The sequence below is a fragment of the Ambystoma mexicanum genome, chromosome 1p (genome assembly GCF_040938575.1).
Source record: "Ambystoma mexicanum isolate Mex_15411 chromosome 1p, UKY_AmexF1_1, whole genome shotgun sequence".
NCBI classification, from domain to species: domain Eukaryota; kingdom Metazoa; phylum Chordata; class Amphibia; order Caudata; family Ambystomatidae; genus Ambystoma; species Ambystoma mexicanum.
In genome coordinates, this window is record NC_090921.1 from 1,025,212,933 (window position 1) to 1,025,226,395 (window position 13,463).

A 13,463-nucleotide genomic window follows, 5' to 3' on the forward strand; every position below is an offset into this window, starting at 1 on the left:
AGAAACATAACGTGGCCACAGCCTCAAAGCAAAAGGCATCTATTTTCAGTGATGAAATATAATATAATTATAAATTGTCTGTTATTTTATTTTCCAAGTATTTCACTTTCCAAGTATTCAATAAAATTTGCATTTGGCAAAAGTCCTTTGAGCCGGATTTGAACCAGCGACCTAAGGATGCCTGTTTTACCACTACAGTCCTCCGCTCTGCCAACTGAGCTTTCGAAGGCTTGGCAAATCAATCTCTAGCAAACTCAATACAAGCTTCCACTTCAACCGTCGACTTGTAAACATCTCTTGCAATTCGTGCAAAATACTACAAATTTGGCTTGTGAGGTTCCCGAATTGAGTAAAAGCACATCAGTTCCCAATTAAAAAAATGACCCCCTGCGCAGTCTCCCGCATGTTAATGACCACCATACTAAGGGGGAAAAGTTGAAAGGCGGCGCCTCACAGGCCATCTCCTCAGAGTATTCAGCCGTGTTGGGCCTTGACAATATTTTAATATCTTGGATGGTGTATAGTGTTCTCTCATTTCCCTTGAGAAATCAAGATTGTCAAGGGGATTCTGCTGTTTTGCCAGTTCATAGCAAGAGATGGGGATCCAAAACACCTGACAGGAAACCAATGAAGATTCGTGTTGGACAGAAAAATAACGTGGCCACAGCCTCAAAGCAAAAGGCATCTATTTTCAGTGATGAAATATAATATAATTATAAATTGTCTGTTATTTTACTTTCCAAGTATTTTACTTTCCAAGTATTCAATAAAATGTGCATTTGGCAAAAGTCCTTTGAGCCGGATTTGAACCAGCGACCTAAGGATGCCTGTTTTACCATTACAGTCCTCCGCTCTACCAACTGAGCTATTGAAGGCTTGGCAAATCAGTCTCTAGCAAGCTCAATACGAGCTTCCACTTCAACCGTCGACATTCAAACATCTCTTGCAATTCGTGCAAAATACTACAAATTTGGCTTGTGAGGTTCCCGAATTGAGTAAAAGCACATCAGTTCACAATTAAAAAAATGACCCCCTCCGCAGTGTCCCGCATGTTACTGACCACCATACAAAGGAGGAAAAGTTGAAAGGCGGCGCCTCACAGGCCATCTCCTCAGAGTATTCATCAGTGTTCGGCCTTGACAATATTTTAATATCTTGGATGGTGTATAGTGTTCTCCCATTTCCCTTGAGAAATCAAGATTGTCAAGGGGATTCTGCTGTTTTGTCAGTTCATAGCAAGAGATGGGGATCCAAAATACCTCACAGGAAACCAACGAAGATTGGTGTCGGACAGAAAAATAACGTGGCCACAGCCTCAAAGCAAAAGGCATCTATTTTCAGTGATGAAATATAATATAATTATAAATTGTCTGTTATTTTACTTTCCAAGTATTTTACTTTCCAAGTATTCAATACAATGTGCATTTGGCAAAAGTCCTTCGAGCCGGATTTGAAACAGCGACCTAAGGATGCCTGTTTTACCACTACAGTCCCACGCTCTACCAACTGAGCTATCGAAGGCTTGGCAAATCGTTCTCTAGCAAACTCAATACGAGCTTCCACTTCAACCGTCGACTTGTAAACATCTCTTGCAATTCGTGCAAAATACTACAAATTTGGCTTGTGAGGTTCCCGAATTGAGTAAAAGCACATCAGTTCCCAATTAAAAAAATGACCCCCTCCGCAGTCTCCCGCATGTTAATGACCACCATACTAAGGGGGAAAAGTTGAAAGGCGGCACCTCACAGGCCATCTCCTCAGAGTATTCAGCCGCGTTGGGCCTTGACAATATTTTAATATCTTGGATGGTGTATAGTGTTCTCTCATTTCTCTTGAGAAATCAAGATTGTCAAGGGGATTCTGCTGTTTTGCCAGTTCATAGCAAGAGATGGGGATCCAAAACACCTCACAGGAAACCAATGAAGATTCGTGTTGGACAGAAAAATAACGTGGTCACAGCCTCAAAGCAAAAGGCATCTATTTTCAGTGATGAAATATAATATAATTATAAATTGTCTGTTATTTTACTTTCCAAGTATTTTACTTTCCAAGTATTCAATAAAATGTGCATTTGGCAAAAGTCCTTTGAGCCGGATTTGAACCAGCGACCTAAGGATGCCTGTTTTACCACTACAGTCCTCCGCTCTCCCAACTGAGCTATCGAAGGCTTGGCAAATCAGTCTCTAGCAAGCTCAATACGAGCTTCTACTTCAACCGTCCACATTCAAACATCTCTTGCAATTCGTGCAAAATACTACAAATTTGGCTTGTGAGGTTCCCGAATTGAGTAAAAGCACATCAGTTCACAATTAAAAAAATGACCCCCTCCGCAGTCGCCCGCATGTTACTGACCACCATACTAAGGGGGAAAAGCTGAAAGGCGGCACCTCACAGGCCATCTCCTCAGAGTATTCAGCCGCGTTGGGCCTTGACAATATTTTAATATCTTGGATGGTGTATAGTGTTCTCTCATTTCTCTTGAGAAATCAAGATTGTCAAGGGGATTCTGCTGTTTTGCCAGTTCATAGCAAGAGATGGGGATCCAAAACACCTGACAGGAAACCAATGAAGATTCGTGTTGGACAGAAAAATAACGTGGTCACAGCCTCAAAGCAAAAGGCATCTATTTTCAGTGATGAAATATAATATAATTATAAATTGTCTGTTATTTTACTTTCCAAGTATTTTACTTTCCAAGTATTCAATAAAATGTGCATTTGGCAAAAGTCCTTCGAGCCGGATTTGAACCAGCGACCTAAGGATGCCTGTTTTACCACTACAGTCCTCCGCTCTACCAACTGAGCTATCGAAGGCTTGGCAAATCAGTCTCTAGCAAGCTCAATACGAGCTTCCACTTCAACCGTCGACATTCAAACATCTCTTGCAATTCGTGCAAAATACTACAAATTTGGCTTGTGAGGTTCCCGAATTGAGTAAAAGCACATCAGTTCCCAATTAAAAAAATGACCCCCTCCGCAGTCTCCCGCATGTTACTGACCACCATACAAAGGAGGAAAAGTTGAAAGGCGGCGCCTCACAGGCCATCTCCTCAGAGTATTCATCAGTGTTCGGCCTTGACAATATTTTAATATCTTGGATGGTGTATAGTGTTCTCCCATTTCCCTTGAGAAATCAAGATTGTCAAGGGGATTCTGCTGTTTTGCCAGTTCATAGCAAGAGATGGGGATCCAAAACACCTGACAGGAAACCAATGAAGATTCGTGTTGGACAGAAAAATAACGTGGTCACAGCCTCAAAGCAAAAGGCATCTATTTTCAGTGATGAAATATAATATAATTATAAATTGTCTGTTATTTTACTTTCCAAGTATTTTACTTTCCAAGTATTCAATACAATGTGCATTTGGCAAAAGTCCTTCGAGCCGGATTTGAAACAGCGACCTAAGGATGCCTGTTTTACCACTACAGTCCCACGCTCTACCAACTGAGCTATCGAAGGCTTGGCAAATCTTTCTCTAGCAAACTCAATACGAGCTTCCACTTCAACCGTCGACTTGTAAACATCTCTTGCAATTCGTGCAAAATACTACAAATTTGGCTTGTGAGGTTCCCGAATTGAGTAAAAGCACATCAGTTCCCAATTAAAAAAATGACCCCCTCCGCAGTCTCCCGCATGTTAATGACCACCATACTAAGGGGGAAAAGTTGAAAGGCGGCGCCTCACAGGCCATCTCCTCAGAGTATTCAGCCGTGTTGGGCCTTGACAATATTTTAATATCTTGGATGGTGTATAGTGTTCTCTCATTTCCCTTGAGAAATCAAGATTGTCAAGGGGATTCTGCTGTTTTGCCAGTTCATAGCAAGAGATGGGGATCCAAAACACCTGACAGGAAACCAATGAAGATTTGTGTTGGACAGAAAAATAACGTGGCCACAGCCTCAAAGCAAAAGGCATCTATTTTCAGTGATGAAATATAATATAATTATAAATTGTCTGTTATTTTACTTTCCAAGTATTTTACTTTCCAAGTATTCAATAAAATGTGCATTTGGCAAAAGTCCTTTGAGCCGGATTTGAACCAGCGACCTAAGGATGCCTGTTTTACCACTACAGTCCTCCGCTCTACCAACTGAGCTATCGAAGGCTTGGCAAATCAGTCTCTAGCAAGCTCAATACGAGCTTCCACTTCAACCGTCGACATTCAAACATCTCTTGCAATTCGTGCAAAATACTACAAATTTGGCTTGTGAGGTTCCCGAATTGAGTAAAAGCACATCAGTTCACAATTAAAAAAATGACCCCCTCCGCAGTCGCCCGCATGTTACTGACCACCATACTAAGGGGGAAAAGCTGAAAGGCGGCACCTCACAGGCCATCTCCTCAGAGTATTCAGCCGCGTTGGGCCTTGACAATATTTTAATATCTTGGATGGTGTATAGTGTTCTCTCATTTCTCTTGAGAAATCAAGATTGTCAAGGGGATTCTGCTGTTTTGCCAGTTCATAGCAAGAGATGGGGATCCAAAACACCTGACAGGAAACCAATGAAGATTCGTGTTGGACAGAAAAATAACGTGGTCACAGCCTCAAAGCAAAAGGCATCTATTTTCAGTGATGAAATATAATATAATTATAAATTGTCTGTTATTTTACTTTCCAAGTATTTTACTTTCCAAGTATTCAATACAATGTGCATTTGGCAAAAGTCCTTCGAGCCGGATTTGAAACAGCGACCTAAGGATGCCTGTTTTACCACTACAGTCCCACGCTCTACCAACTGAGCTATCGAAGGCTTGGCAAATCTTTCTCTAGCAAACTCAATACGAGCTTCCACTTCAACCGTCGACTTGTAAACATCTCTTGCAATTCGTGCAAAATACTACAAATTTGGCTTGTGAGGTTCCCGAATTGAGTAAAAGCACATCAGTTCCCAATTAAAAAAATGACCCCCTCCGCAGTCTCCCGCATGTTAATGACCACCATACTAAGGGGGAAAAGTTGAAAGGCGGCGCCTCACAGGCCATCTCCTCAGAGTATTCAGCCGTGTTGGGCCTTGACAATATTTTAATATCTTGGATGGTGTATAGTGTTCTCTCATTTCCCTTGAGAAATCAAGATTGTCAAGGGGATTCTGCTGTTTTGCCAGTTCATAGCAAGAGATGGGGATCCAAAACACCTGACAGGAAACCAATGAAGATTCGTGTTGGACAGAAAAATAACGTGGCCACAGCCTCAAAGCAAAAGGCATCTATTTTCAGTGATGAAATATAATATAATTATAAATTGTCTGTTATTTTACTTTCCAAGTATTTTACTTTCCAAGTATTCAATAAAATGTGCATTTGGCAAAAGTCCTTTGAGCCGGATTTAAACCAGCGACCTAAGGATGCCTGTTTTACCACTACAGTCCTCCGCTCTACCAACTGAGCTATCGAAGGCTTGGCAAATCAACTCTAGCAAACTGAATACGAGCTTCCACTTCAACCGTCGACTTGTAAACATCTCTTGCAATTCGTGCAAAATACTACAAATTTGGCTTGTGAGGTTCCCGAATTGAGTAAAAGCACATCAGTTCACAATTAAAAAAATGACCCCCTCCGCAGTCGCCCGCATGTTACTGACCACCATACTAAGGGGGAAAAGCTGAAAGGCGGCACCTCACAGGCCATCTCCTCAGAGTATTCAGCCGCGTTGGGCCTTGACAATATTTTAATATCTTGGATGGTGTATAGTGTTCTCTCATTTCTCTTGAGAAATCAAGATTGTCAAGGGGATTCTGCTGTTTTGCCAGTTCATAGCAAGAGATGGGGATCCAAAACACCTGACAGGAAACCAATGAAGATTCGTGTTGGACAGAAAAATAACGTGGTCACAGCCTCAAAGCAAAAGGCATCTATTTTCAGTGATGAAATATAATATAATTATAAATTGTCTGTTATTTTACTTTCCAAGTATTTTACTTTCCAAGTATTCAATACAATGTGCATTTGGCAAAAGTCCATCGAGCCGGATTTGAAACAGCGACCTAAGGATGCCTGTTTTACCACTACAGTCCCACGCTCTACCAACTGAGCTATCGAAGGCTTGGCAAATCTTTCTCTAGCAAACTCAATACGAGCTTCCACTTCAACCGTCGACTTGTAAACATCTCTTGCAATTCGTGCAAAATACTACAAATTTGGCTTGTGAGGTTCCCGAATTGAGTAAAAGCACATCAGTTCCCAATTAAAAAAATGACCCCCTCCGCAGTCTCCCGCATGTTAATGACCACCATACTAAGGGGGAAAAGTTGAAAGGCGGCGCCTCACAGGCCATCTCCTCAGAGTATTCAGCCGTGTTGGGCCTTGACAATATTTTAATATCTTGGATGGTGTATAGTGTTCTCTCATTTCCCTTGAGAAATCAAGATTGTCAAGGGGATTCTGCTGTTTTGCCAGTTCATAGCAAGAGATGGGGATCCAAAACACCTGACAGGAAACCAATGAAGATTCGTGTTGGACAGAAAAATAACGTGGCCACAGCCTCAAAGCAAAAGGCATCTATTTTCAGTGATGAAATATAATATAATTATAAATTGTCTGTTATTTTACTTTCCAAGTATTTTACTTTCCAAGTATTCAATAAAATGTGCATTTGGCAAAAGTCCTTTGAGCCGGATTTAAACCAGCGACCTAAGGATGCCTGTTTTACCACTACAGTCCTCCGCTCTACCAACTGAGCTATCGAAGGCTTGGCAAATCAACTCTAGCAAACTGAATACGAGCTTCCACTTCAACCGTCGACTTGTAAACATCTCTTGCAATTCGTGCAAAATACTACAAATTTGGCTTGTGAGGTTCCCGAATTGAGTAAAAGCACATCAGTTCACAATTAAAAAAATGACCCCCTCCGCAGTCGCCCGCATGTTACTGACCACCATACTAAGGGGGAAAAGCTGAAAGGCGGCACCTCACAGGCCATCTCCTCAGAGTATTCAGCCGCGTTGGGCCTTGACAATATTTTAATATCTTGGATGGTGTATAGTGTTCTCTCATTTCTCTTGAGAAATCAAGATTGTCAAGGGGATTCTGCTGTTTTGCCAGTTCATAGCAAGAGATGGGGATCCAAAACACCTGACAGGAAACCAATGAAGATTCGTGTTGGACAGAAAAATAACGTGGTCACAGCCTCAAAGCAAAAGGCATCTATTTTCAGTGATGAAATATAATATAATTATAAATTGTCTGTTATTTTACTTTCCAAGTATTTTACTTTCCAAGTATTCAATAAAATGTGCATTTGGCAAAAGTCCTTCGAGCCGGATTTGAACCAGCGACCTAAGGATGCCTGTTTTACCACTACAGTCCTCCGCTCTACCAACTGAGCTATCGAAGGCTTGGCAAATCAGTCTCTAGCAAGCTCAATACGAGCTTCCACTTCAACCGTCGACATTCAAACATCTCTTGCAATTCGTGCAAAATACTACAAATTTGGCTTGTGAGGTTCCCGAATTGAGTAAAAGCACATCAGTTCCCAATTAAAAAAATGACCCCCTCCGCAGTCTCCCGCATGTTACTGACCACCATACAAAGGAGGAAAAGTTGAAAGGCGGCGCCTCACAGGCCATCTCCTCAGAGTATTCATCAGTGTTCGGCCTTGACAATATTTTAATATCTTGGATGGTGTATAGTGTTCTCCCATTTCCCTTGAGAAATCAAGATTGTCAAGGGGATTCTGCTGTTTTGTCAGTTCATAGCAAGAGATGGGGATCCAAAATACCTCACAGGAAACCAACGAAGATTGGTGTCGGACAGAAAAATAACGTGGCCACAGCCTCAAAGCAAAAGGCATCTATTTTCAGTGATGAAATATAATATAATTATAAATTGTCTGTTATTTTACTTTCCAAGTATTTTACTTTCCAAGTATTCAATAAAATGTGCATTTGGCAAAAGTCCTTCGAGCCGGATTTGAACCAGCGACCTAAGGATGCCTGTTTTACCACTACAGTCCTCCGCTCTACCAACTGAGCTATCGAAGGCTTGGCAAATCGTTCTCTAGCAAACTCAATACGAGCTTCCACTTCAACCGTCGACTTGTAAACATCTCTTGCAATTCGTGCAAAATACTACAAATTTGGCTTGTGACGTTCCCGAATTGAGTAAAAGCACATCAGTTCCCAATTAAAAAAATGACCCCCTCCGCAGTCTCCCGCATGTTACTGACCACCATACAAAGGAGGAAAAGTTGAAAGGCGGCGCCTCACAGGCTATCTCCTCAGAGTATTCATCAGTGTTCGGCCTTGACAATATTTTAATATCTTGGATGGTGTATAGTGTTCTCCCATTTCCCTTGATAAATCAAGATTGTCAAGGGGATTCTGCTGTTTTGTCAGTTCATAGCAAGAGATGGGGATCCAAAATACGTCACAGGAAACCAACGAAGATTGGTGTCGGACAGAAAAATAACGTGGCCACAGCCTCAAAGCAAAAGGCATCTATTTTCAGTGATGAAATATAATATAATTATAAATATTCTGTTATTTTATTTTCCAAGTATTTTACTTTCCAAGTATTCAATAAAATTTGCATTTGGCAAAAGTCCTTCGAGCCGGATTTGAACCAGCAACCTAAGGATGCCTGTTTTACCACTACAGTCCTCCGCTCTACCAACTGAGCTTTCGAAGGCTTGGCAAATTATTCTCTAGCAAACTCAATACGAGCTTCCACTTCAACCGTCGACTTGTAAACATCTCTTGCAATTCGTGCAAAATACTACAAATTTGGCTTGTGAGGTTCCCGAATTGAGTAAAAGCACATCAGTTCCCAATTAAAAAAATGACCCCCTCCGCAGTCTCCCGCATGTTAATGACCACCATACTAAGGGGGAAAAGTTGAAAGGTGGCGCCTCACAGGCCATCTCCTCAGAGTATTCAGCCGTGTTGGGCCTTGACAATATTTTAATATCTTGGATGGTGTATAGTGTTCTCTCATTTCCCTTGAGAAATCAAGATTGTCAAGGGGATTCTGCTGTTTTGCCAGTTCATAGCAAGAGATGGGGATCAAAAACACCTGACAGGAAACCAATGAAGATTCGTGTTGGACAGAAAAATAACGTGGCCACAGCCTCAAAGCAAAAGGCATCTATTTTCAGTGATGAAATATAATATAATTATAAATTGTCTGTTATTTTACTTTCCAAGTATTTTACTTTCCAAGTATTCAATAAAATGTGCATTTGGCAAAAGTCCTTTGAGCCGGATTTGAACCAGTGACCTAAGGATGCCTGTTTTACCACTACAGTCCTCCGCTCTACCAACTGAGCTATCGAAGGCTTGGCAAATCAGTCTCTAGCAAGCTCAATACGAGCTTCCACTTCAACCGTCGACATTCAAACATCTCTTGCAATTCGTGCAAAATACTACAAATTTGGCTTGTGAGGTTCCCGAATTGAGTAAAAGCACATCAGTTCACAATTAAAAAAATGACCCCCTCCGCAGTCGCCCGCATGTTACTGACCACCATTCTAAGGGGGAAAAGCTGAAAGGCGGCACCTCACAGGCCATCTCCTCAGAGTATTCAGCCGCGTTGGGCCTTGACAATATTTTAATATCTTGGATGGTGTATAGTGTTCTCTCATTTCTCTTGAGAAATCAAGATTGTCAAGGGGATTCTGCTGTTTTGCCAGTTCATAGCAAGAGATGGGGATCCAAAACACCTGACAGGAAACCAATGAAGATTCGTGTTGGACAGAAAAATAACGTGGTCACAGCCTCAAAGCAAAAGGCATCTATTTTCAGTGATGAAATATAATATAATTATAAATTGTCTGTTATTTTACTTTCCAAGTATTTTACTTTCCAAGTATTCAATACAATGTGCATTTGGCAAAAGTCCTTCGAGCCGGATTTGAAACAGCGACCTAAGGATGCCTGTTTTACCACTACAGTCCCACGCTCTACCAACTGAGCTATCGAAGGCTTGGCAAATCTTTCTCTAGCAAACTCAATACGAGCTTCCACTTCAACCGTCGACTTGTAAACATCTCTTGCAATTCGTGCAAAATACTACAAATTTGGCTTGTGAGGTTCCCGAATTGAGTAAAAGCACATCAGTTCCCAATTAAAAAAATGACCCCCTCCGCAGTCTCCCGCATGTTAATGACCACCATACTAAGGGGGAAAAGTTGAAAGGCGGCGCCTCACAGGCCATCTCCTCAGAGTATTCAGCCGTGTTGGGCCTTGACAATATTTTAATATCTTGGATGGTGTATAGTGTTCTCTCATTTCCCTTGAGAAATCAAGATTGTCAAGGGGATTCTGCTGTTTTGCCAGTTCATAGCAAGAGATGGGGATCCAAAACACCTGACAGGAAACCAATGAAGATTCGTGTTGGACAGAAAAATAACGTGGCCACAGCCTCAAAGCAAAAGGCATCTATTTTCAGTGATGAAATATAATATAATTATAAATTGTCTGTTATTTTACTTTCCAAGTATTTTACTTTCCAAGTATTCAATAAAATGTGCATTTGGCAAAAGTCCTTTGAGCCGGATTTAAACCAGCGACCTAAGGATGCCTGTTTTACCACTACAGTCCTCCGCTCTACCAACTGAGCTATCGAAGGCTTGGCGAATCAACTCTAGCAAACTGAATACGAGCTTCCACTTCAACCGTCGACTTGTAAACATCTCTTGCAATTCGTGCAAAATACTACAAATTTGGCTTGTGAGGTTCCCGAATTGAGTAAAAGCACATCAGTTCACAATTAAAAAAATGACCCCCTCCGCAGTCGCCCGCATGTTACTGACCACCATACTAAGGGGGAAAAGTTGAAAGGTGGCGCCTCACAGGCCATCTCCTCAGAGTATTCAGCCGCGTTGGGCCTTGACAATATTTTAATATCTTGGATGGTGTATAGTGTTCTCTCATTTCTCTTGAGAAATCAAGATTGTCAAGGGGATTCTGCTGTTTTGCCAGTTCATAGCAAGAGATGGGGATCCAAAACACCTGACAGGAAACCAATGAAGATTCGTGTTGGACAGAAAAATAACGTGGTCACAGCCTCAAAGCAAAAGGCATCTATTTTCAGTGATGAAATATAATATAATTATAAATTGTCTGTTATTTTACTTTCCAAGTATTTTACTTTCCAAGTATTCAATAAAATGTGCATTTGGCAAAAGTCCTTCGAGCCGGATTTGAACCAGCGACCTAAGGATGCCTGTTTTACCACTACAGTCCTCCGCTCTACCAACTGAGCTATCGAAGGCTTGGCAAATCAGTCTCTAGCAAGCTCAATACGAGCTTCCACTTCAACCGTCGACATTCAAACATCTCTTGCAATTCGTGCAAAATACTACAAATTTGGCTTGTGAGGTTCCCGAATTGAGTAAAAGCACATCAGTTCCCAATTAAAAAAATGACCCCCTCCGCAGTCTCCCGCATGTTACTGACCACCATACCTAGGAGGAAAAGTTGAAAGGCGGCGCCTCACAGGCCATATCCTCAGAGTATTCATCAGTGTTCGGCCTTGACAATATTTTAATATCTTGGATGGTGTATAGTGTTCTCCCATTTCCCTTGAGAAATCAAGATTGTCAAGGGGATTCTGCTGTTTTGTCAGTTCATAGCAAGAGATGGGGATCCAAAATACCTCACAGGAAACCAACGAAGATTGGTGTCGGACAGAAAAATAACGTGGCCACAGCCTCAAAGCAAAAGGCATCTATTTTCAGTGATGAAATATAATATAATTATAAATATTCTGTTATTTTATTTTCCAAGTATTTTACTTTCCAAGTATTCAATAAAATTTGCATTTGGCAAAAGTCCTTCGAGCCGGATTTGAACCAGCAACCTAAGGATGCCTGTTTTACCACTACAGTCCTCCGCTCTACCAACTGAGCTTTCGAAGGCTTGGCAAATTATTCTCTAGCAAACTCAATACGAGCTTCCACTTCAACCGTCGACTTGTAAACATCTCTTGCAATTCGTGCAAAATACTACAAATTTGGCTTGTGAGGTTCCCGAATTGAGTAAAAGCACATCAGTTCCCAATTAAAAAAATGACCCCCTCCGCAGTCTCCCGCATGTTAATGACCACCATACTAAGGGGGAAAAGTTGAAAGGTGGCGCCTCACAGGCCATCTCCTCAGAGTATTCAGCCGTGTTGGGCCTTGACAATATTTTAATATCTTGGATGGTGTATAGTGTTCTCTCATTTCCCTTGAGAAATCAAGATTGTCAAGGGGATTCTGCTGTTTTGCCAGTTCATAGCAAGAGATGGGGATCAAAAACACCTGACAGGAAACCAATGAAGATTCGTGTTGGACAGAAAAATAACGTGGCCACAGCCTCAAAGCAAAAGGCATCTATTTTCAGTGATGAAATATAATATAATTATAAATTGTCTGTTATTTTACTTTCCAAGTATTTTACTTTCCAAGTATTCAATAAAATGTGCATTTGGCAAAAGTCCTTTGAGCCGGATTTGAACCAGTGACCTAAGGATGCCTGTTTTACCACTACAGTCCTCCGCTCTACCAACTGAGCTATCGAAGGCTTGGCAAATCAGACTCTAGCAAGCTCAATACGAGCTTCCACTTCAACCGTCGACATTCAAACATCTCTTGCAATTCGTGCAAAATACTACAAATTTGGCTTGTGAGGTTCCCGAATTGAGTAAAAGCACATCAGTTCACAATTAAAAAAATGACCCCCTCCGCAGTGTCCCGCATGTTACTGACCACCATACAAAGGAGGAAAAGTTGAAAGGCGGCGCCTCACAGGCCATCTCCTCAGAGTATTCATCAGTGTTCGGCCTTGACAATATTTTAATATCTTGGATGGTGTATAGTGTTCTCCCATTTCCCTTGAGAAATCAAGATTGTCAAGGGGATTCTGCTGTTTTGTCAGTTCATAGCAAGAGATGGGGATCCAAAATACCTCACAGGAAACCAACGAAGATTGGTGTCGGACAGAAAAATAACGTGGCCACAGCCTCAAAGCAAAAGGCATCTATTTTCAGTTATGAAATATAATATAATTATAAATTGTCTGTTATTTTACTTTCCAAGTATTTTACTTTCCAAGTATTCAATACAATGTGCATTTGGCAAAAGTCCTTCGAGCCGGATTTGAAACAGCGACCTAAGGATGCCTGTTTTACCACTACAGTCCCACGCTCTACCAACTGAGCTATCGAAGGCTTGGCAAATCTTTCTCTAGCAAACTCAATACGAGCTTCCACTTCAACCGTCGACTTGTAAACATCTCTTGCAATTCGTGCAAAATACTACAAATTTGGCTTGTGAGGTTCCCGAATTGAGTAAAAGCACATCAGTTCCCAATTAAAAAAATGACCCCCTCCGCAGTCTCCCGCATGTTAATGACCACCATACTAAGGGGGAAAAGTTGAAAGGCGGCGCCTCACAGGCCATCTCCTCAGAGTATTCAGCCGTGTTGGGCCTTGACAATATTTTAATATCTTGGATGGTGTATAGTGTTCTCTCATTTCCCTTGAGA

General features: G+C 41.4%; 4 non-coding genes across 4 annotated transcripts; all 4 read right to left on the minus strand.

Annotated features, from left to right (window-relative positions):
• Positions 1-2,727: 2,727 nt before the first annotated feature.
• TRNAY-GUA (transfer RNA tyrosine (anticodon GUA)) lies at positions 2,728-2,813 on the minus strand. The gene is given in 2 exon segments: positions 2,728-2,763; positions 2,777-2,813. It is a non-coding gene; the product is annotated as a tRNA-Tyr (tRNA).
• A 4,434-nt stretch (positions 2,814-7,247) lies between these two features.
• On the minus strand, positions 7,248-7,333 carry TRNAY-GUA (transfer RNA tyrosine (anticodon GUA)). The gene is given in 2 exon segments: positions 7,248-7,283; positions 7,297-7,333. It is a non-coding gene; the product is annotated as a tRNA-Tyr (tRNA).
• Positions 7,334-7,893: 560 nt separating this feature from the next.
• TRNAY-GUA (transfer RNA tyrosine (anticodon GUA)) lies at positions 7,894-7,979 on the minus strand. The gene is given in 2 exon segments: positions 7,894-7,929; positions 7,943-7,979. It is a non-coding gene; the product is annotated as a tRNA-Tyr (tRNA).
• Positions 7,980-11,122: 3,143 nt separating this feature from the next.
• Positions 11,123-11,208, minus strand: TRNAY-GUA (transfer RNA tyrosine (anticodon GUA)). The gene is given in 2 exon segments: positions 11,123-11,158; positions 11,172-11,208. It is a non-coding gene; the product is annotated as a tRNA-Tyr (tRNA).
• Positions 11,209-13,463: the final 2,255 nt, after the last annotated feature.